A 25393-nucleotide genomic window follows, 5' to 3' on the forward strand; every position below is an offset into this window, starting at 1 on the left:
GAACTGCAAAGGACTTGTGCATGTAGCACATGATTCATATAAATAGAACTGAAAATGCAAAGAAGAAACCAGCGTGATGGAACACTGGTCAAGAAATATTTACGTAGTGCCAATATGCCTAGAAGTGTATGGCGTAGTGGAAGCCGGCAGGTCTTCAGGTTGGTGTAAAGGACAAGCTCATTACCTTTCGTAGGCAGTGAGGTGTTTCCTGTGCCCTCATTGACTATTTATACCCCGGTGGACGCCACCAAAATTCGACTGCTGGAGATCACAATTTCGTGTTGACACAGTGAACAAACTTTGGATTTTCTTCAAGTCACACGCAAGAGATCCAGGCAGTACACACACACTCAGAAGCCGATACTACGTTTAAAGACATTGGTGCAATATAACAGAAACATTTATTGTTCGAATTAATTCCATTGTAAACACGAATCCTGTGAACTGAATTCAAACTCTGTGCTAACCAACGATAATACGCCGCAGCTCAAAGACATTAATGTTACGACTCCTAAAGAAGATACACACCAAAAAGACTGTATACAAAGACTGATATGCAAAGAGCATTGTGCTCAGAAATGTTTTTTTTAATATGTAAAATTCTTATTTTCTCATTTTCTATACTGCCATGCTCGCTTGCGGAGCGTGTCAGTAGAGGAGGCATTGTAACGGTACTTTGACTACCGCGCCTCCGCCAGTGCAAAGATATGATTTACGATCGCGCATGCAGAAGAGCGCTGCGCCAGCGACAGATTTTTTATAAATAATTTTGGTCTTTTTTTTTTACTTTTGCGTAGGTGTTTGTCTTTAACAACTAGTTGATTACTCTCTTGTCTTCATACGTTCAAGACGTGTATTTTTCGGCGCTGTGTTAAACAATGATTTTAAATGGAAATTAAAACTATGTTAAGAAACGAAGTTATTTCAGTAGTGATTCGCAATGGTTATCGCCAAATTTATAAATTAATCCTGACAGTGACAGCATCAAGAAATTTTCATCAGACGGAGAACAAGAGGACTAGTGAACAATGAAAACAGGTCATTTTACAACAAAATTAAGAAGTATTCCAGACGCAGCCACGAAGACTATATTATAATAAATACTACGTTTCTAACAGAATGATAAGGAAAATTTCAACTTATTTCTCATGCTATTTCCTTACAGTGGCTTTTTGTAGTGTTGCCGACCCGATCTACCATGCACGGTCAAATTACAGCACTATCTCAATCAGTAATATGAAGTCCGCCTTATCCGTAACTTATACCATCAAAATTCAAAACCCAATCAGATTTTCTATTTTGTATTTTCACGGCAGAACCACGAGGAAAGGAAACACTACAGTACATTGCCTTTTATACAGGATGTCACCGAAGTTTCATCTCTATTACCACTCATTCAATCTCTTCGTTTTATGAATAACCATACAATCATAGTGCGAGTTGTGATTCATGAAGTTCTCCAGGCGTACCGAATATTCTATGAGGTTTCGGGACTGCAGCCGGATAATGTTGACTTCTTTACCACAATATTTTGGCTGGCAACCGTCCAGCCATCTTCAGGTGAGTGTCCGCCACTGAGGGTATACGGACAGACAAATACGAGCGCAGTTCCATGCGTATATCTGGCACACTTGGCTCATATTTTTCCACTTCTGTTCAACCACAACATCAATCATACAACTGAGTGACGGTTTCACCCAGTGGGCGCAGAGTTTGACTAGCAGACACCGAAAGCTTACTTCACAATGTCTCGTAGGCACTACTACGCACTTCAGTATCTTAACCGTTTGCCGGTTCTCTTATGACTGGGTGAGCTATTTGTCGATCGCTCTCTAGAGTATATATTTTTTGCAACAGTGTGTGTAACTTTAAAAAAATATGTATGCGTCGAATTTTCTGGCCTGTCACGACTATTTCATTGCCAGAATGGACAAGATGATGATCATTTGTGGAGCGACTATGTTCGTCGTTAACTTAAGTGAGTTGAGTGAGTATATACTACAAGTTAGGTCAGCAGATGTATCGACAAGTATATCTCTAATTGGTGACTGCACCACTTTCCTATATTCAAAAAGATGACGACTAAGCCTAGACGTTCTCGATATTCCTGAACATGCTACGATAATTCAGCTAGAGGATTACAGGTTAAAGAGGATGACGACCGATCTACGACCGCCTGTTCCATGTTCGAGTGGCTGAAACCAAAAAATAATTATACTGTGCTAATGGACATTTGCAGGGAACTTCGTGAAAGATGTGCCAGTTTAAATGCATTGGACTCTTACCCGTTACCTACGCACCTTGCACCATTACTATGTGACATTTCACACAGATTTAAGTTAATGCCTCAATAGTTAGAAGATGATGAAATTTTTCTCTGCACCAGCCCTCCAGTATACATTGTGACATGAACGCCACGTGCCAGATCGAGGGGCCAACTCCTATCAAACTGAACCGTGTTGGTTGTAAGATGGAAAACAGTAAATGATTTCTTCCTACTCATCGTGTATGTTTTGTAGACGTTTAACGGGCTGCAGCCTGTTGTCCCTCACTTGATGGCTCTGACCGTTACGGTGCATTATATGAGACTCAAGCGGAGTGGGCTGTGTATCAGAGAACCGATAAACACCGGCCAACAGCTGTCTCAGTGTGCGCTTCGTATCTGATACTCATTCAGTGCCCATAGACTCACTGAAATCGCCCCGGGTGGTGACACTTACACCTCCAGGGAGGCGGTGGTAACTCCACCGTGGTGGTGGGGTGGGGGGCAATGGGGGCAGCGGCAGCGGCCTGGAGGCGGCACTTTGACTCCGGGTATGAGGAAGCTGTATATTATTTTGTAGGTTGTCGGATAGGATGTGGTGGGTTGACACAACAACAACTCATTACTTGCACATCGTTATTTATTCACTTTTCTAGGTACATTAACATAGTGGAAGCATAAGGTCTACAGATATACACTTCGGCAGTCTACAAAATCATAGTAGGCAGCTCTTACATACGGCTGCCAACGACACAGTCTTCCTATAGAAATTGTTATTACACTGAACATATCATACACAGGGTTACAATTATTGAACGATATGAAATAAAATCTTCATAACTTTTGAACAGTTTGCGTTAGGACGTTCAAACTTCACTGTTTCACTGTTCGCTACGGGGCATGATGGGAATTCGTATGCGCATGCGCACGCGTCTTGTGTTGCCGGCCATTTGCAAGTGAAAATGTGATGGTACAGCGTGCCTGAGCGTATAGCGGTTGTGAAGGCCTACTATGCCAGCAATAACAGTCCAGTTGCAGCTCAAAGGAAGTTAAGGGCCGAATTCAAGCTGAAGACAACCTGTCCAAGAATCAAGAACTTGGTTCGCGAGTTTGAGAGAACCGGCAGTGGTCGTGATGACAGTGTTTTCAATGTCGGTCATCCAGAAAAGGGGAATGCGCCTGAAAACATCGAGAAGACACTCGCTGTGTTTCAAACCAGGTCCAGGAAATCGATCAGACGAGCTGCACAACAGGTGAGAGTCAGCCGACTGCGACAAACTGTTATTGAAGACCTGCATCTCATCCCATACAAGATTCAAACCCATCAGCCATTAATCCCCAGGGCCATGGAACATCAGGTGTGTTTCGCCAACACTGTTGTCTACAAAACTGACGAACAGGACTTTGATGTGAATATGGTAAGACGTAGCGACGAAGTCCACTTTCCTTTGGATGGATTCGTCAATAAGCAAAATTGGCTCATCTGGGGAACTGAGAATCCGCATTTCACGACCGAGAAGTCTCTTCACCCTCAATGGGTGGCTGTGTGGTGTGCAATGTCCAGTCACGGAATAATCGGTTCGATATTCCTTGATGGCACACTGACTACCGAACGGTACGTGAAGGTTTTGGAAGTTGATTTCATCGCCAATGATAGCAGGCCTATCAAACATGTCATGACGTAAATCCGAATATCGGTAATGACGGTTAAATGTTGAATAAAGTGTGTGTACGCCATAGTTTGTAACTAATTTACGTTTTTTATAGAGTTCAATAATTGTCGCCCAGCATTTTCTCAACATTAAAATATTTTAAGTACATAATGGCCTCGCCATACATATCAGCTATAATTACTTAACAGCCTAACATTTTAATGCCAGTTAGAGTATGGGATAGATCATACTCGTCAACCATCTTATTCTTTATACATCCCATCATGCTGCTCATATTTTCACACTCATACCACGAATATCGAATTTAAGAAACAACGTATTGTGCGTTTTCAATTTCAATCCTTACAGCAAAGTTACCATTAGGATCCAGACCCACATTTACTCGTTTAGATCCACACACAGTAACGTTATATGTGCTTGTGAACAATAGTACCCTTGAATTGTCAGTGGTCCTATGAGCTGTGGCGGAGAGGTCTGCCTCCGCTGCAGCACAGTATGGTAAAATGAAGGCGGCAGCACAGTATGGCTGAAATCAGGAAATTCACCTGTGGACTGATACGGCTGCTGCGGCAATGCGACCAGTACTACGTTCGTGTCCTCATCCAACAGTTCCGCCAACATAGATCCAGGGGAAAATTTTATTCGAATATATATTTATTAAGAATAATAATAATAATTGTGTTAATACACTTACTGTCAGTATAATTTTTCTTATGCCTGGAGGCGCTAGCTGGCCCCTGCTGATGCTGCTGGCGCTTCATCATCCTCCCACAATGAAGTTAAACTTCAGACTTTGAATGATGGTGAGGCTGAGGGAGCTGGAATCATACTATCACAAAGGGACAGGAAAGGAGAACTCGGTTCCTATTGGTCCACTGGTTTTCACGCCATTTTATTGTGATCCCATTGGCTGAGAAGGTTTACAGCTGTTTTTATATCACGTGACATAATGGCTTGAGTGATTACACTGTGTGACCTTGATCAGTTCCCAGAGGGTGTGGGGGCTCCAAAGACCACAAGTGTGTAACCTGAAACTGAAGGTGTAATATGTCAGTGGATGAGATAAGATTGTTATTGCTGACCATACCCACAGTGCTATTCTACTTTCATCCATGAATACCATAAATATCGCATTCAAACCGCCTGCATCCATGGCAAGTGTACAGCTGCGAGGTGCCGGGGCTAGCAGTATATTTAACACTAAATTCTTCTCGAATATTCATATGTAAATGATGCTCTAAGCCCCCCCCCCCCTATTCTAACTCCGACTTGCACATGGATTAAGAAGAAACGCGAACTGACTGTAATCGACCCTGCAAGTGGAGTAGAAAAGAGTTTGGCACCTGCAATAATTTAATTTGATTGAAATTAATTAAATAAAGGACAGTTTCATTAACGTAGTGAGAAATGAAAGGGTTGCTCTACCGATTAATAGAATGAAAGTTCTGTCCAAAAATAACAATTTGATTTATTATGACTAAACTCAAAATCATAAACAAAACACATGAAACATTTACAATACATCAAATTGGATACTCAAATAAATGCTGTGAAGGCGAAGTTGTCCATAAACTAGATTGTGACATTTATAACGAAGTGGTATGTGGAGCCAATTCCTTGCAACTCAAATCTCAAGAGAAACGCCCAGCTAACCCAACATTAATTGCTGCTACAGCAGTGAGAACTCAGACAATGAACATCCAAGAAAGAACTATGTAAGAAAAGACGGGAACAGGTGCGCTCTGCTGAGCTCTGATTATCATAGAGCAAATTCCCTAATCTCCTAATGCTGCGGACATACATTACCAAGCTGTCTTCTTAACTGCAAGGACACGATCTGGCATACCGGAAGCGATGGCTGGTTGCTTCGACGTCCCGTCGTGGTGATGTTAATGTCGCGAGTATAGCCCGAAACAAATAATCCTGGTCTGGTTGTACCAGACTAAAGGCTTCCTATCAATACAAATCCCCTCTGAGGGAGACGAAGAAGGCCCGCCACACAATCACTGATGGTACAGTGATTAATATTAACAAGCGAAGTCACACAGTAACTCCGATACAGTCAACTTTAGCCAAAACTGCTCAAGACAGACAACATAGGCTGCTTGTATGCAAAACGCTCAATTCTCAACTGTACTCGGAAGGTTACGTTGAAGTCGAAACTTCAGCAACTTCGTCAAACAGTTACAATTAAATAAAAGTATATTAGACAGCCGACGGAAGGCAGGCTGTCCAGTGCAGTGAGAGCCGACCGAAAGGCGAGAGCCGACTCTCTCAAGAGCACCTGAACAAGCCAACACACAGAACATTCACGACCCCACGACAGTGGCCGTGGTTAAACGTTCCAATCAGCAACTCGAAAACCGGCGGAAAATTCCACTCTATTGCCGAAGCACTACCGTTCCACCAATGGAGATCCTTGGCGCCAACTGCTGCGCCAGTTTTGCTACGTCACGGAGTTATGCCCTGAGCAAGCCAATCACAGTTACGATTTTGCAGAAAAGGAGGGAATTTGCCCGCCAAGACTGCCTGGGAACACAAGTCATTCCCACGCCTCGCTGGTAGCCCGCCAGAAAGTGTTTTCACTAAGTTTCTGTGAAGTCACGGAATCTCTAGCCCAGCCGCTCCTTCAGGCCCCTGTGGGCGTGTCACCGCCGCTCTTATGACAATGTCAGCGTCTGGAAAGCATTCAGTCGACTCTCTCACACCCATCGGCTTAACCCCTTCAAGCTCAGCAGAACTCGCCTGTCACAGAACCACCCAGGTGACGAGAGACGCTGCGTGGGAAGTGCAACTTTTCACCGCATGCAATCAGAGAGGGAAATCGAATTACTCAGAGTTTGATTGAAATATGAAAGGGGGCTCCTGCCACCTCTCATAGTCCCTACGCCATTGCAGATTGTAATTGGTGAGCAGTTGGCTCACTTAGGAGCAAGGCAGTGAGTCAATCGCCCAAGAACAATCTTGCAAACTGACTCCACATGCCGCACTCTATAAAAAATATCACTGCAACAGAAAAATGCAGCTCATAGAGGGAGGATTATTTATAATGTAGCCAACTTCACCTTCTTAATATGGAAATCTAACACTCACATCACACATCCATACCCAGGGAGCCCCTTCCAAACGCCGATTCACACAGACATTCATGCTCTAAATATGGCCCGGACATGTGAGCCAAATATGGAGCCATTTATTCTTTACAATCAGAGTTGGAGTGCTTCACAATTAAGTGCCCAAGATGTTACAACAATTTCAATCATTAAACTAACCTGAACTCAATCACACATGATACTATTTAAGTTAACAATCTCTTTGTGCGCTTTCAGAATCTAATTACAACCTCCGATTCATTCTGTCTCCCTGAAGGAAGAATAACCTTTACAAAATGTTCCCTGAACTGATGGTCCATTCACAATGACAGTGGTGGTATCTGCTTCAGTTTATGAGGACTTCAGGCACACTGTTTGCATACACACAACAAAAAATTCAGAATACAAAAAAAACGTGGTGTAGAGAAAAATACAGTAATTTGTAATTTGTGCGTCCTACTCTATCACTTACATAAGAATTACAGTGCAAAACACAAACACATACAAAGTATAACATACATTACAAAAAAACACTAGAGAAAGAAATTTAAGAAAAAAACAAGGTTCATGGGGAGTCAAGTTGTGCTTGCACATTGCACAATGTTCACGACTGTGCTGAGATTGAGGCACTAAATCATATTGTTAGAAATATTCGAAGCACTTCACAAATTCGTTAGTTTCTCTGAGGGGTTTGGTATGTTGAGTCATATGCATTGATGCATGTGGTTCCATGTCTAGAGCATCGGAGGGGGCTTTTGTGATGGGGCCACAGTTCTGACATCACACAGTGCTAAATGTCGGGTATTGTTGCTACGCTGTTGCAACAGCTATAGGGTGTGCTGGAGCATCTGCAGTACGCTGTTGAGATTGCAGCACGACCCACGCATATGATCATGGCAGTACGGTAGGAAGACATAGTGATAGGCTCTCCTCACGCCGATTAATTGTCTCTGAGGTCTACTAGTTGGGATACATCACTAGTCCAGATCTCTTCTCTCCTTGGACAGTACCTTACGTTTCCCAATATTGCAGCTCGACGAGGGATGATGGCACGTGGAGTGGCTCCACAAGTGTGTGAGGTCATCCAGACAGGATCTAACTAGGAGCGACGATTGCTACAACTGCTATCTAAGTGCGAGGAGAAGTTAAATGAGACAATTCATTTGTTAGAATTTGTGGCACGATACTGCTTTGTGTATGCAGATCGGCCAATGCTAGTGAGTTGTAAAAACTCAAACAGGTGAGTATTTAGCGTCCCTTTCTGTCATGAGGCACATGAGGCGCAGGTTCTGACACTGTACGTGATCTTCTTCGTGTACTCACGACAACTTGGTCTGCCGCAGGGAATCCCTCAAAACGGCTGTCGCGTCCGGAGAGCTAGCTGGTTGTTGCGTGCTGGTCGCGTGTCAGTGTCAACAGCCAGCCTCACTTTCGCTTGTGGCCCGGCGAGGATTGTCTCCCACCTAATCCCTCAGGTATACGGCCAGGTGACTGACAGCTTGTAGGACCGGACGCTCCTGCGCCCTTCTCGTTAGGGGGCGCGCTGACGCTCCCCTTCTTGCAGGTAGCCGATGACCTCTTGTTTTTGCTCCGGCTGGCCTCTGCATTGCCACGATACCCGTCATCTGCACAGTTCTGACAAAAATCTTATGCCTAACTTATTCCGATGACCTTCTATGTTTTAATAAATTTACATAACGACACATTGACGGTCTGTCATTTCAGACACTCTTATTTTACTTTTATAGTTATTAATCTATGGCTATCATTATAACAAAATCTTGGTGTATCTAATCTAGACATGGAAATAATTTATCTTGATATTTGTGTAGAGACCGATCTCACTACTGTATATGGTGTGTGACAACTGATGCTATGTATTGGATGAACAACTAAATGTGCGCGCCCGCACTAATATTACCATTACTTATGTAGATCGACAGTAGACATGCTCAAGAATTAACTACCATTTGCCAACGATCTACATTCTATGTCTTTTGAATAACCCTTTCAAACTCAGCAGTACTCGCCTGCACTGTACCGCCTGGGTGACGAGAGACGCTGCGTGGGAAGTCCGCGTGTGAAGGAATAGCAACTTTTCACCGCATGCAATTAGAGAGGAAAATCGAATTACTCAGAGTAAGATATAAATATCAGCGGGGGCTCCTGCCACCTCTCACAGCAGCTGCGAACATGTCCAATTCTCCCACAACGACAGCTGTTTCGCGGCGATCGTCGAGTTTGCAAAGAAGCAGAAGGTGGCGATCACAATTCCCTTGCTGTGTCTTCATAGCGACTTCGCAGCTTCACTGCCTTGGTGTGTGTGGTGCCATTGTTTCACATGCACTGCTAAGACGCGCGAGGATATGACGCTGCAACCTTGTGATAGTAAATCGCACCTGTGCAACCAGCCTGTTGACACGCACCGTGTTCTGCTGTGGAGGTCATCGGCTGCATCCAATGATTGCGCTGAAACGATGTTCTGGAGCTCCACTTGCCATGTAAAATTTCAGCTTTTTTTATAGTAATTTTTCTTGTGTCTTAATACCAAAGACAGTGTCACTGTCCTCATAAAACCTTATATCTGTTATAACTAACATTAACCGAAGATTAAAAATTTGAAGTAGGATTTAAGGGGTTGCTACTGTAGTGGTGAAAACAGCTGTAGTTTTGAGAGTCGATTTTATAGGCTCCCATCTTCAACAAAAAAAACCTTTTTGACCTAACAGCGTAGAAGTCAATACTGTGAGCGATAGTAGAATTAACTGAGACACTGTATGAACTTAAATGTCGTACATAAATGCGAGAGCGACCCTAACTGTCTGTTAGCTAGACAGCAACCGCACTTTCTCACTCACTCACTGACTGTTTGTCGATTTGCGCCATTATTGCTGGGTTCTGAAAATAGAAGCTATTCTTATAAGTGGTTACATATTTCGCTCATGTTATTTTGTTCTGTAACATTATGCTTACACAACCATAACAGGCATGCAGTAGTAAAGAAATAAAACATTAAATCAGTTGTATTATGAGCATGGTATTCTCACAAGACACAGATTTCTCTGTTACGGCTCGGATGTTGTCCTTACAGATAAGATGTTTTCAAGAAAATATTAATCTCGTATTATTCAGATGCTGGAACATTCTTGGGACGTCTACTTCTATACTCTGCAATACTTGATACGGAGCGTACGTACTGGTGTGCGAGTGTCATATTATCGATTTCATGTTTGATTCGTATTTGGTGCCCCGGAAAATCAGGCATCGGTGCATCTCTATGTATACCTGATCTTCAATACTTTTACTGACATTGTCGTTATGTAATATCTATACATAACTTAACTCATCTTCAAATTCACACTCTCTCCACTTTTAGTGTACCAGTAACGTTTTATATACAACATAGTGTATTTAGCGTTCTTGGAGCATTTCCATCTGTCCTCGCATTCATGAAGAGAATCCATTCGCTCTCTTGTACTAATTTCCTGTTACTCTTCCACCAAGCCAATGAAATTTGGCCACCAGTCTGATTGACAGTACCCAAGAATCGGTCAGATTATGTTTGTGTAAGCAATCTCATTCGCTATCCTTTAAGATTCTTTTAACGTACATTGGCCAGACAGCTGCGATTAGGTTTAATGTGTTGTTCCTCTTTGAATCGCTGCAGGTAGATACCCAAAACTGTCTCGTCGTGGTGACCGATACCAGTGATTGGCCGGCGATGGTGCACTGAGAGACTGTCGGGTCTGTTCTCTTATTTCCTTGTATTTCATTACATTTAATTTGTTGAATGATAGCTGCTAGTCTCTGCAGTAGCCACAGAGATAACGACATTGCATATTCGCTCAAATATAGACACATAACGCAATCAAACGGCCCCCTTTTAGTTTCTTGAGACTCTTACGATGTTCCTGAAGCCGTTTCCCTATTCAACATGGCGCCATGAATTCTATTTGCTAAGAAATAGTTGTTTAGTTTCTAAGAAAAGTGATCATACACGAATGAACTGCATTTTCCAGATATGTACAACATATTCGTGTAAGTGATACTCACTGTTAGCCATTAGAATTGCAACACCAGAACGGCAGCAAATAAAATATAGCATGCACAAAACATGATTAAACTTGTAACTGTCACTTCTGCCAGCAACAATAGCCGTAACGCGTCTGGGATTAGAGTCGAAGTGAGCTTGAATGACAAATACGAATGCACCCCTCCAAGCTGGTTCAATTCTAGGCTAGAGTTAATCAATTTTAGTGGCTGGTGAGTGGTAGTGTGGCAGTCTCTCAGCAACCCATGACTAGATGTTTACAGCTGGTCAGGGATCTAGCGAACATGGTGATCAGGGCAGCAGTGGAAAACCTTTTCTATAACGGTAGGTCAGGACAACAAGGGCAACGTGTGGTCTTGCGTTATCATGTTGAAAGGTAATATTATGGGAACAGAGATGGATGGACAACATTTTTCCCAACCAGCAATACGTAATTTAGAGCACCCTTTCGAGTTTCCACTGAGGTGACACATCATTTGGTACCCCTCCCCTCCCTTCCTATCCCCGTACATTAGTTGCTCTTCCTTGGGTAGTTGGTAATACCTATAAGAATAAATCTAACTCGAGTGATTCTGGAAACGGGTTATTTTTGCTACTAATTATGGTACGTTCTGTGTACTCACGTTATACTATGTGCACTTCTGATCCCACTCTCAATTCGGTAACCCAAGCGACCACTTGTGTTGTCTGGGCCTTAAACAGCCACTGCACGGGAACCTCAGAATAGGGCACAGCCATTGGTCGTTTCACGTCAGAAATGTAACGGCTGCTGTGCAAATTACCTGCTACGTGAACAAGGGATGATCGTGTTGTGTACCCAACAATAGGCTAGGAACGGAGGCGGCAAGATGATGATGAATTCATTCTAGAAACTTCCTTCTCCTCAGAACCTCTATACATGTACACATCGATTGCTATACACACAACCGGAATTAATCCAAAAGCATGTGATGCCACTCCTTTCTTCGTTATGTCGACAATCCATGTTCATCCAGACGTCGTTGCACTGTCCACGCGGATTCATGTCTGGCTGCAAGCGATCACATTTACTGATTCAATATTTGTACCGTGTCTGAGTCGTTGTGCATGGCTGAGTGACCTATATGTTTGTTTTCTCAGGTTATAGTCACGTAGGGCCATTGGAGTCCTGCTTTTCCTTGAATATGGCCTTCTGAACTCATCGACTGCATGAAAGTGAAGGGATCCCAACCAATGCAAGCAGTCTTGATTGGCCATGATCCTGCTGTTACCGAATTCTGAAACATACTGGTAGATTTTCTTCATTCTCACGTGAGGCATAACACGATTTTCTCCCAAACAACCTACATTTCTGAATAAGAAATTACCTGCATAACAATTCTTAGTGTACAGAGTTTATGTGCTGTTAACTTCATCCACTTGCTCTGAAATGCTAATTATTTGTATATCCTTGTATGTAGACGACTAACGCCAATTTGAGGTTTGTTACATGTCACCTTCTGGGTATTCTAATTTTAATTGCTAGCAGTGTAGTACAACAATCTACTGACCCTTCCAAAACACTAAAAAGATAATTGTCTATAGCCAGTTACTTGTAAGAAAGCCCATGTCACACTCGTCGACAAAACTATGGCCCAGTAATAGTGTGCATACGAACCAATACTCACCCCGACTTAGAGGTCATTCGTGCTATATTATAGTTGACACAACAGTGCATGTCATATTCAAGGTCACTGGCAGCACATCTTAAGGTCACGCACACTATTCCCTCTCTCCTCCCCTCCTCCATCCCTTCCCCCCCAACCTCCAGCCATCATGTTAGTCTCACCCAATGCTAATCATTCAAGGAAGGTCTGTACACTGTAGTGAGCAGACCACTATGAAACCTTATAAGCAGGGGCCAACCACTGCCTCCAAAAAAGCGAAAGAATGCTGAAAGTATTTGTTCATCATTTATTAATAATAATATTAATAACGAGGAAGGGAGAGCATCAGTTACGAGTGGATTGCCAGGGACCCACCTGCTCTCAGGCAGTTTCCTCTGTGGTGAGAGGAGTTGCACTCGGAACGGTAGCAACTGGAATGTAGAGGAATGCACTCACATTCAGGAATCAGTATTTACAAACCTATCGTGTGCTAACCCAGTCATTCAGAGCGCTGTGAATGAGTGTCAAGGGTGGCGTGACTAACTGTGTGGATTTTAGGAAATATTTGGTATGCACTTACGGAACTCACTTGGTAACATACTTCAGAGGCGCACTTTCCAAAGAATTTTGATGAGTGTTGTGCCTATGTATGTAATGTAGGTCATACATCATCATTACCTGATTTAGGTAAACGATTATGTGCATGTATAGGGTGAATCACATAAGACCCTTTTATCCCGTGAACAGCTGCACATATTGAAACGCAATTTTCGGCAAATGTTAGAGCGACGAGGGACACATATTTTTTTATTTGGTTAATGTTTTTAGCTCTGGTATCAACGGAGATACTGAGGCAAGTACGTTTTTTAAAAAGGAACTGTATACTTTTTACAACTGCATTCGATAGCTCTGGAGAAGACAGCTATAGTGATATAGCGTTTTTTAATTTTGACTTTGAAACCTGTAGTAAAAAAGTTCGAGAAATGTCCTAGAATGTGAGAGCACGGTGGCCGGAAACAGCATTAGGGATGCAGCCACCGCTAACCAGAGCTCTCGTGCTATGCTGTGTCAGAATGACAGCACAACTGCCTGATTACTTGTTTGCACAGCAGGCCGAACATTTCTGCTTCAACATCCGTTACGTGCAGACATGTACACCAACGGGGAGAAGTTGGATGTACTACTTTTATTCGGTGAATGTAAAAGAAGTGTCGTAAAAACAATACAGCGGTATAAGGCTATCTGTCCGAATCACTAATGTCCGAAGCGCTAGCAGTTGCACGAATTATTAAGACGCTAGTACGGACAGGCTGCTTGAACGTCAAAAAGAAGACAAGGAAGAAGTCTGCAACTGACAGAGAAGACGAAGAAGCTGTTCTGTCTACGATGCTAATGAATCAGCAAAATGGTGCTGAACACGTCGCCAAGGAATTTGGAATCAGCCAGATGAGTGTCATTTGAATCCTGCATCGACAGAATTTCCATCCCCACCATCTGTCACTCTATCAGGCACTCGAAGACCTTGATATCGAATGTCGTACAGGATTTTTTCGGTTTGCCCTTTAGCAACGGAGAGACGACCCCAAGATTTTCCAATGTGTGTTCGTTACCGATGAAGCAACGGTTACTAACCACGTTAATGCAAATGTGCGGAACGTGCACTACTAGACAGCTGAAAATCCACAATGGCTTCGTCAGGTTCAGCATCAATGACCGTGGAGCGTAAACGTATGGTGCGGAATCACAGGAATTTATATTGTGGCACGTTACGTCATCCCAGGTGATCTAAGTGGACATTCGTACGCACTCTTTCTGACGAACATTCTGCCGGTTCTTCTAGAAGAGGTGCCACTGGATATTCGACAGTGTATGTGGCTGCAAAACGACGGTTGTCCAGCTCACTCGTCCCCGTATTGCAGTACAAATGCTGAATGAGAACTTTCCTGGATGTTGGATAGGACGAAATTCTATTGTGAAATCACCTGCGAGGTCCCCCGATTTGACACCTCTTGATCTCCATTCACAGATGCATGCACTACCATACCATCCACTGTAATTACCTCTGCTCATCGTTCTTTCGAAGGGCGATGCAAATGTTCCTTTCAGTCCATGGTCAACAGTTCGAACACATGTTTAAGTAAAGGATAACGCTACATTTTTTGAAGACAAAATTTATGCTATGTAAGTTGAGGTGGTTACCAAGTCATTGTTAATAAATTGTTTGTTTCATTCATTGCATTGCAATGTCAGATAAGTCGACAGTGTGTATTGAAGGTAGCTGGTAACACTTCATTACTCGTTTACGTTCTGCATGAAACGATGTTTCGTTAATAAGAATACTTATTTTGCGTTGTCGGTGGTCACCACATTATTTTTAATGAAATCTTTATTTCAACGATTGTATGTCATGTGATATAATTTAGAGCAGTGTAGGAAGAGACAGTTGTCCGTCAGCATCTATTTTACCTCTAAGAAGCACACAGCCACAGCCACTTACAGAAAAAGATAGGTAAAATCTACCTTCTAACATTTAGATATTTAATACAGTAGTTTCTTTTTGCAGTGTATAAGACCTCTCCATTTTTGTAGAATGAGCAGTTGATTTCTCTGTTTCAGCTCACCTAAACCTGGGAGGATTTACAAATGTGTAACAGTTTTCCTAAGCCCTTTCTGGTACGCCAGATTTTAGCGTATGTCGTATTTCCATATACAGCATTCGTAGGTGAAACGGCATCTATGTCGTAAGTTGGTTCAAGGGGAAATAAAGCTTTATTCTCCTAGTTCAGGCTACCTTACGGTATACTACTACGCAGCCTGGTCCGAGACACCTGCTTGACAGTGTTTGCAGTGCAAATGCCGTTTCCGGCCACCGTGCTACCACATGCTAGGACATTTCTCGAATCTTTTACAATAGGTTTCAATGTCAACATGAACAAACGCTTGTATCACTGTAATTGTCTTCTCGAGAGCTATTGAATATAGATATGAAACGTATACGGTTCCACTAAAAGTAAGTACTTACTTCAATATCTTAATATCCCTTGATACCAGCACTAAAATCGTTAATCAGACAAAACCATATGTGCCCCTCGACGCTCTAACATTTACCGAAAACCGCGTTTTGTTATGTGTGACCGTTCACGAAATAAAAGGGGTGATACATATTCTGTGACTCCCCCAGTATACAGGGTTGTCCATTGATCGTGACCGGGCAAAATATCTCACGAAATAAGCGTCAAACGAAAAAAACTATAAAGAACTAAACTTGTCTAGCTTGAAGGGGGAAACTAGATGGCACTATGGTTGGCCCACTAGATGACGCTGCCATAGGTCAAACGGATATCAAGTGCGTTTTTTAAAATAGGAATCCCAATTTTTTATTACATATTCCTGTAGTACGTAAAGAAATATGAATGTTTTAATTGGATCACTTTTTTCGCTTTGTGATAGGTGGCGCTGTAATAGTCACAAACATATGGCTCACAATTTTAGGCGAACAGTTGGTAACAGGTAGGTTTTTTAAATTAAAATACATAACGTAGGTACGTTATAACATTTTATTTCGGTTGTTCCAATGTGATACATGTACCTTTGTGAACTTATCATTTCTGAGAACGCATGCTGTGACAGCGTGATTACCAGTAAATACCACATTAATGCAATAAATGCTCAAAATGATATCCATCAACCTCAATGCATTTGGCAATACGTGTAGCGACATTCCTCTCAACAGCGAGTAGTTCGCCTTCCGTAATATTCGCACATGCATTGACAATGCGCTGACACATGTTGTCAGGCGTTGTCTGTGGATCACGACAGCAAATATACTTCAACTTTCCCCACAGAAAGAAATCCGGGGACGTGCGGGCCATGGTATGGTGCTTCGATGACCAATCCACCTGTCATGAAATATGCTATTCAATACCGCTTCAACCGCCCGCGAGCTATGTGCCGGACATCCATCATGTTGAAAGTGCATCGCCATTCAGTCATGCAGTGAAACATCTTGTAGCCGGCCGGAGTGGCCGTGCGGTTCTAGGCGCTACAGTCTGGAACCGAGCGACCGCTACGGTCGCAGGTTCGAATCCTGCCTCGGGCATGGATGTGTGTGATTTCCTTAGGTTAGTTAGGTTTAACTAGTTCTAAGTTCTATGGGACTAATGACCTGAGAAGTTGAGTCCCATAGTGCTCAGAGCCATTTTTGAAACATCTTGTAGTAACATCGGTAGAACATTGCGTAGGAAATCAGCATACATTGCACCATTTAGATTGCCATCGATAAAATGGAGACCAGTTATCATTCCTCCCATAATGCCGCACCCTACATTAACCCGCCAAGGTCGCTGATGTTCCACTTGTCGCAGCCATCGTGGGTTTTCCATTGCCCAATAGTGCATTATATGCCGGTTTACGTTACCGCTGTTGGTGAATGACGCTTCGTCGCTAAACCGTAATCTCTCTTGTGCCCAATGGCAGAACTGTACACGACGTTCAAAGTCGTCGCCATGCAATTCCTGGTGCATAGAAATGTGGTACGGGTGCAATCGATGTTGATGTAGCATTCTCAACACCGACGTTTTTGAGATTCCCGATTCTCGCGCAGTTTGTCTGCTACTGATGTGCGGATTAGCCGCGACAGCAGCTAAAACACCTACTTGGGCATCATCATTTGGTGCAGGTCGTGGCTGACGTTTCACATGTGGCTGAACACTTCCTGTTTCCTTAAATAACGTAACTATCCGGGGAACTGTCCGGACACTTGGATGATGTCGTCCAGGATACCGAGCAGCTTACATAGCACACGCCCCGTTGGGCATTCTGATCACAATAGCCATACATCAAAACGATATCGACCTTTTTCCGCAATTGGTAGACGGTCCATTTTAACATGGGTAATGTATCACGAAGCAAATACCGTCCGCGCTGGCGGAATATTACGTGATACCACGTACTTATACGTTTGTGACTATTACAGCGCCATCTATCACAAAGCGAAAAAAGTGGTCCAACTAAAACATTCATATTTCTTTACGTACTACACGAATATGCAATAAAAAATGGGGGTTCCTATTTTTTTTTAAAAAAATGGAGTTGATATCCGTTTGACCTATGGTAGTGCCATCTAGCGGGCCAACCAAAGCGCCATCTGGTTTCCCCCTTCAAGCTAGACGAGTTCCGATCTTTGTAGTTTTTTCGTTTGGCCCGATCAGTATCAATGGACCACCCTGTATATACAGGGCTATTCATCATAGAAGGTACAGATTTCAAACATCTATTGCTTCCAAAGTACAAAAGATAGAAACACAATTCCGACGTTACAAGAAAGAGAAAAGTTTCAATTTTTACGCACTCAATGTGAGCACCACGAGTTAAACGACAACTATCAAAACAGCGGCTCATTTCCTGCCACACACGGAGCAGCTGGTTCCTCGTTATCGGATTCACAACTTCAACAATGCGATGGCGCAGACAGTCAACAGTGATGGTATAGTGGGGGAAACCGTCAACAGTATAATGGAGTGACGACAATGAAAGTTGTGCCAGACCGGGACTCGATCCCGGGATTTCCGCTTATCGCGAGCGGTCGCCTTACCATTTGACTGTCGGAGCGCGACTCACGGCCAGAGACAAGTTACTGTATGTCAGCAACCAAGTGTCTACATCCCGGAGTTATAAATCCATTAAGTATATTCCCATTAAGGGGAGACATTTTACTTGAAAGTCGCTTGCCCGGTGTGGCGGATAAATACGATATTGTCCGGAGGAACATTGCATCGCAATTCGGAATAAAGCAGACACTGCAATACCCTATCTTCTCTTTGAAGTCAGCCTTTGGCCCTAAGGGTTTGCAGCCGGCCGGAGTGGCCGTGCGGTTCTGGGCGCTACAGTCTGGAGCCGCGTGACCGCTACGGTCGCAGGTTCGAATCCTGCCTCGGGCATGGATGTGTGTGATGTCCTTAGGTTAGTTAGGTTTAAGTAGTTCTAAGTTCTAGGGGACTGATGACCACAGCAGTTAAGTCCATAGTGCTCAGAGCCATTTGAACCATTTTGAACCTAAGGGTTTGCCGTGGTCACAGCCCCTATTGTTCCTTTTGCAGCCCTTCTCTTCTACCGTACAAGCCATCCACCACCAATTACTTCTGAAATGCACCTTAACAGTATACTATTGGTGCCTTCAGAAACAGCACGTAACATCACAGCAGCAGAGCAGCACCAACCCAGAAGTGGTACGCAAGCATATATTAGGCTACTTGTAATGACGAAACAGCTCCACCAAATTTTACTTCCTCTTGTTCATTTCCAGTATGCCGTAGCGGCAGGAAAGCTAAATGTCACCTCTTAAGTCTACCTAATAGTACCTCGAACGCACTTCATTGTCTATACTCTTATCATATGCCATGGATCACTATTGTAGTGAGTTCATCATGAAAAATCTTCACCAGAACTGTTATCTATGTAACACTGTCCCAAAGAAACTTCCTGGCAGATTAAAACTGTGTGCTGGACCGAGACTCGAACTCGGGACCTTTGCCTTTCACGGACAAGTGCTCTACCAACTGAGCTACCCAAGCACGACTCACGACCCGTCGCCGGCCGAAGTGGACGTGCGGTTAAAGGCGCTGCAGTCTGGAACCGCAAGACCGCTACGATCGCAGGTTCGAATCCTGCCTCGGGCATCGATGTTTGTGATGTCCTTAGGTTAGTTAGGTTTAACTATTTCTAAGTTCTAGGGGACTAATGACCTCAGAAGTTGAGTCCCATAGTGCTCAGAGCCATTTGAACCATTTGAACCACGACCCGTCCTCACAGCTTTAATTCCGCCAGTATCTCGTCTCCTACCTTCCAAACTTCACAGAAGCTCTCCTGCGAACCTTGCAGAACTAGCACTCCTGGAAGAAGGGATATTGAGGAGACATGGCTTAGCCACAGCCTGGGGGTTGTTTTCACTCTACAGCCGATTGTGCGCTGATATGAAACTTCCTGGCAGATTAAAACTGCGTGCCGGACCGAGACTCGAACTCGGGACCTTTGCCTTTCGCGGGCAAGTGCCCTGCCAATATTCTTTCTTCCAAGTGTGCTAGTTCTGCAAGGTTCGCAAGAGAGCTTCTGTGAAGTTTGGAAGGTAGGAGACGAGGTACTGGCGGAATTAAAGTTGTGAGGACGGGTCGTGAGTCGTGCTTGGGTAGCTCAGTTGGTAGAGCACTTGCCTGCGAGAGGCAAAGGTCCCGAGTTCGAGTTTCGATCCGGCACACAGCTTTAATCTGTCAGGAAGTTTCATATCAGCGCACGCTCCGCTGTAGAGTGAAAATTTCATTCTACTGCCCCAAAGAGTGAATCCCCTTCATGAGCAGCTAATACGCCGTTTAATTTGCACAACAGTTCTTTTACAGATTTATCAAATGCACCACAAAACAGTTGACTGTCAATAGATACTCTATTCCTCTTGTCAGAAGTCCTGAAGCATTTGCGACTACATAAAGTGGGATATTTCGGAATTCAGAGCCACAAATAGGCTCGTATTGCCTAACTAAATGCAAATGCAAATGTCAATAAGTGATCTTCTCCTCTTCTCTTACATGTCTCTCAAACATTTTCAGCTAATCAGAGTGAGATCTGTTACAATTTTTAGCTACAAATAGTCTTGTGTGCTAACTAACTGCAGACACCACTGGTACGTCCTAGCCTGCACGTATGTCATTCGAACATTGCACCGGGCCGCAGCCGGCGATCAAGCAGTCCCTTTGCCCGTACGGGAGGCTGGTCGCGCCGACCCAGTGTTTTGTGGCCAGAGACCGCTGCCGCGTCGCTGCTGACCCTTGGGGGGCTCGCCATGTGGTCGCCACTCGTATACCACGCCGTCCTGCCATCTGCTCCACTCCATTCATTAACATGCAGGAGGGGTGGGGTTAGGCGACACAGCTTGCTGTCCCACTCAGCCGTGTTGTGAGCTGTCTGTGAGGAAGGGGAGGTTCTGCACAGCTCAGGCAGTACTTCCATTAGCTGCCACTTCGCTGCTGCTACAGACTGCTGCCTACCCGTACTGCATCCCGAGCGAAGCATCTTACAAGACACTTACAGGTGGACTTCAGAACACGAGCTTAATCACTGAATCAGTCACCACACGTCATTCGTGAGCTCTTGTACATCCAGAACATCAAACGCCTTAGTTACATATTGCTGCTGTCTTCCACTATTTTTTAGTGGCCTTATAAATAATATGCTTCTCTACAATCGGCCGGCCGGAGTGGCCGTGCGGTTCTAGGCGCTACAGTCTGGAGCCGCGAGGCCGCTACGGTCGCAGGTTCGAATCCTGCATCGGGCATGGACGTGTGTGATGTCCCTAGGTTAGTTAGGTTTAAGTAGTTCTAAGTTCTAGGGGACTGATGACCTCAGAAGTTGAGTCCCATAGTGCTCAGAGCCATTTGAACCATCTGAACCATCTCTACGATCCCAAGAGAATTTATACAAACGCTATGAAAATTACTTCCAGTTAAATGTCCTTACGTAGAAATAGAGAAATAAAATATGCAAGACTTAAGACTACAGGCATACAAGTAAGTGGAAGTTTACAAAGTAAGACTGTGCGGCTAGTCCCGGCGGAGGTTCGAGTCCTCCCTCGGGCATGTATGTGTGTGTGTGTGTGTGTGTGTGTGTGTGTGTGTGTGTGTGTGTCCTTATGATAATTTAGGTTAAGTAGTGTGTAAGCTTAGGGACTGATGACCTTAGCAGTTAAGTCCCATAGGATTTCACAAACAGTTTTTACAAAGTAACAACTCAAAAGTTGTCCTTGGGTACCTCATGAGAGTGCTTTTAGATGAATTGTGGCGCCAAAAAAAAAATTATTTGTATAACTCGTAGGAATATGTTTCACAAACATGGCACCAACTTTTGTGATTATAGCACTTACATCATAGGAGGCTCATGCAAGATATCATGAGTAAGTAATGTATATTATCAGTGAGACCACGGACAAGCACACCTCTAGCCTGTCTTCCACTCACGCCACAGCACTGTCGTGCACTGTTCGATTGGTGTCGTCAGAGGATCACTTAGAAGATGGAATGGCACGCCATGGTCTTCAGCGATGAAAGCAGATTCTACCTGCATGCAAGTGATGGTCGTTTCGTACGACATAGACCTGTTGAGCGCTGCCTCATAGAGTGCATTCGTCCAAGAGACACTGGCCCAACCGAATACATTATGGTCTATGGTGCGATAAGCTACAACTCTCATATATCTTTGGTGTTTCTGAAGGGGACGGTAATCAGCGCTCGGTGTGTGCAGATTGTTGTTAGGCTGATTCTTTTGCCGTTCTTGCAATAGGAAGGTGATGTGTTGTTCCAGTAGGATAATGCTCGCCCACTCACTGCCCATGAAACTCAACGTGCTCTGCAAGACATGCAGCAGCTTCATTTGCCAGCAAGATCTCTGGACTTGTCTCCAGTCGACCACGTGTGGGATATGATGGGACGAGAAGTGACTCGTGCGACTCGTCAACCAACAACTCTTACAGAACTACGTGAACATATGGAGCAGGCGTGGCATAACGTATCCCAGAACAATATTCGCCATTTGAACGCTCGACTGGATGCCAGAGTCAAAGCCTGCATTGCAGCCCATAGAGATTACACCTCGTACTACACTGAAGAAAGTGGTATAGTCGTGCGTATTCAAATACAGAGATATACCGGGTGATCAAAAAGTCAGTATAAATTTGAAAACTAAATAAATCACGGAATAATGTAGATAGAGAGGTACAAATTGACACACATGCTTGGAATGACATGGGGTTTTATTAGAACCAAAAAAATACTAAAGTTCAAAAAATGTCCGACAGATGGCGCTTCATTTGATCAGAATTGCAATAATTAGCATAACGAAGTAAGACAAAGCAAAGATGATGTTCTTTACAGGAAATGCTCAATATGTCCACCACCATTCCTCAAGAATAGCTGTAGTCGAGGAATAATGTTGTGAACAACACTGTAAAGCATGTCCGGAGTTATGGTGAGGCATTGGCGTCGGATGTTGTCTTTCAGTATCCCTAGAGATGTCGGTCGATCACGATACACTTGCGACTTCAGGTAACCCCAAAGCCAATAATCGCACGGACTGAGGTCTGGGGACATGGGAGGCCAAGCATGACGAAAGTGGCGGCTGAGCCCAAATTCTGCAGTTGTGGGCGTTGACAGACCCTCGGAGCATGAAATGAGCTTCGTCGGTCCACAACACGTTACTCAACCAATCGTCATCTTCCGCCATGTTTTGAAACGCCCACACCCCAAATGCCCTCCGCTTCACTAAATCGCCAGGTAACAGTTCATGACGCCGATGGATTTTGTACGGATAGCATCGAAGGGTGCCAACCAAACAATAGTGAATGGAACGCCGGTGCGACGTGCGACTGCACGATCGCTGACTTCCCCGTGCATAGACGAACCCGCTACAGTCTCCATTTCTTCCTGAACTGTCTCATCAGCATTACGCCTTGTGCTCGGTCGGCCACTACGGGGTGTATCGTCTAAACAACCCGTGGCTTCGAACTTCGAAATCATTCTCGACACAGCTGCATTTGTCAACGGACCTTTACCCGTTCGAGTCCCTTTCCTATGGCGATAGGATCGTAACGCTGAACTAGCACATTCCCCAATCTGATAATACAGCTTCATTAAAAGCGCCTTTTCAAGCATCTGATTCTCTTTCTCATTACATCTTCTTTTATACACGACTGTCATGTGCAGTCACTGACGTTTTGCTGTCCAGCGCCATCTATCGGACATTTTGTGAACTTTGTTTTTTTTTTGTTCTAATAAAACCCCATGTCATTCCAAGCATGTGTGTCAATTTTTACCTCTCTATCTACATTATTCCGTGGTTTATTAAGTTTTTCTCGCTTCCCACGCCCGGGTTCCCGGGTTCGATTCCCGGCGGGGTCAGGGATTTTCTCTGCCTCGAGATGACTGGGTGTTGTGTGCTGTCCTTAGGATACTTAGGTTTAAGTAGTTCTAAGTTCTTGGGGACTGATGACCATAGATGTTAAGTCCCATAGTGCTCAGAGCCATTTTTTTTTATTAAGTTTTCAAATTTATAATAGCTTTTTGATCAACCGGTATAAGCAGGCAGAATACGGCACTGCGGTCGGCAACGCCTATATAAGAGGACAACAAGAGTCGCGCGCAGTTCTTAGATCCGTTACTGCTGCTAGAATGTCAGGTTATCAAGATTTAAGTGAGTTTGAACGTGGTGTTATAATCGGAGCACGAGCGATGGGACACAGCATCTCCGAGGTAGAAATGAAGTGCGGATTTTCACGTACGAACATTTCACTGGTGTACCATGAATGTCAGGAATCCGCTAAAACATCAAATCTCCAACATTACTGGGGCCCGAAAAAGATCCTGCAAGAACGGGACCATCAACGACTGAAGAGAATCGTTCAAAGTTACAGAAGCGCTACCCTTCGGCAGATTGTTGCAGATTTCAGTGCTGGATCATCAACAAGTGTCAGTGTGTGAACCATTCTACGAAATACAATCGATGTAGGTTTCGGAGCCGAAGGCCCACTAGTGTACCCTTGATTACTACTCGCCTGGGCCCGCCAACACTGACATTGGACTGTTGATGACAGGAAACATGTTGCCTGGCCGGACGAGTCTGGTTTCAAATCGTATCGAGCGGATGGTCGTGTACGAGTATGAGGACAACCTCACGAATCCATAGACCTTGCATCTCAGCAGGGGACTGTTCAAGCTGGTGAAGGCACTTTAATGGTGCGGGGCGTGCGCAGTTGGAGTGACATGGGACCCCTGATACATCTAGATAGGACTCAGGCAGGCGACACACACGTCTGATCGCCTGCATCCATTCATATCCGTTGTGCATTCCGACGGAGTTGGGCAATTCCAGCAGGACAATGCGACACCCCACACGTCCAGAATTGCTGCAGAGTTTAAACACTTCTGCTGGTCACCAAACTTCCCAGACATGAACATTATTGAGCATATCTGGGATGCATTGCAACGTGCCGTTCAGAAGAGGTCTCCAGCCCCTCGTTCTCTTACGGATTTATGGACAGCCCTGCAGGACGCATGGTGTGAATTCTCTCCAGCACTACTTCAGACAATAGTCGAGTGCATGCCGCGTCGTGCTGCAGCACTTCTATGTGTTCGCGGGGACCCTGCACGATATTAGGCAGGTGTACCAGTTTCTTTGGCTCTTCAGTGTATTAGCACTCACACTGGTGACAGACAGCTCAGAGCAAAACAGCAGAGCGAAATCTGCAACTGTAGGCTTACATATTAAATTTGAATCATCAAAGAGCTTCCCTCCAGGTACAGAAGCATATGCTTCAGTACCGTATGATCGCCTTATAAACAATCATTTCCTTGCAAAGATCATACAACATGTAGTAAAAAGTAGGGGCATTGCACTACAATGAACGTATTTCACAATGATGTCTCAGATTTGAAATATCGTTGTGGGTAAATAGGGGTTTTACGACGAGGGTGGACAATTTGTGTTTAACGATATTACATTCACTGCATTCTCCAACGCTGGACAAGTATTATCGAATTGTTCTGCAGTTGTTACTTTGCGCGAACTGTTTAGTACAGTACACTATTTTAAGACTCGCCGAACCATTGCATGGCTGACTCACTATCATCATGGAAAACGCTGTAATGATAAGG

At 44.1% G+C, this 25393-nt stretch overlaps 1 non-coding gene across 1 annotated transcript; it reads right to left on the bottom strand.

Annotated features, from left to right (window-relative positions):
- Positions 1-19202: 19202 nt before the first annotated feature.
- On the bottom strand, positions 19203-19277 carry Trnas-uga. Its single transcript has one exon. It is a non-coding gene; the product is annotated as a tRNA-Ser (tRNA).
- Between the last annotated feature and the right edge of the window lie 6116 nt (positions 19278-25393).

The sequence above is a fragment of the Schistocerca americana genome, chromosome X (genome assembly GCF_021461395.2).
Source record: "Schistocerca americana isolate TAMUIC-IGC-003095 chromosome X, iqSchAmer2.1, whole genome shotgun sequence".
Lineage (NCBI taxonomy): Eukaryota > Metazoa > Arthropoda > Insecta > Orthoptera > Acrididae > Schistocerca > Schistocerca americana.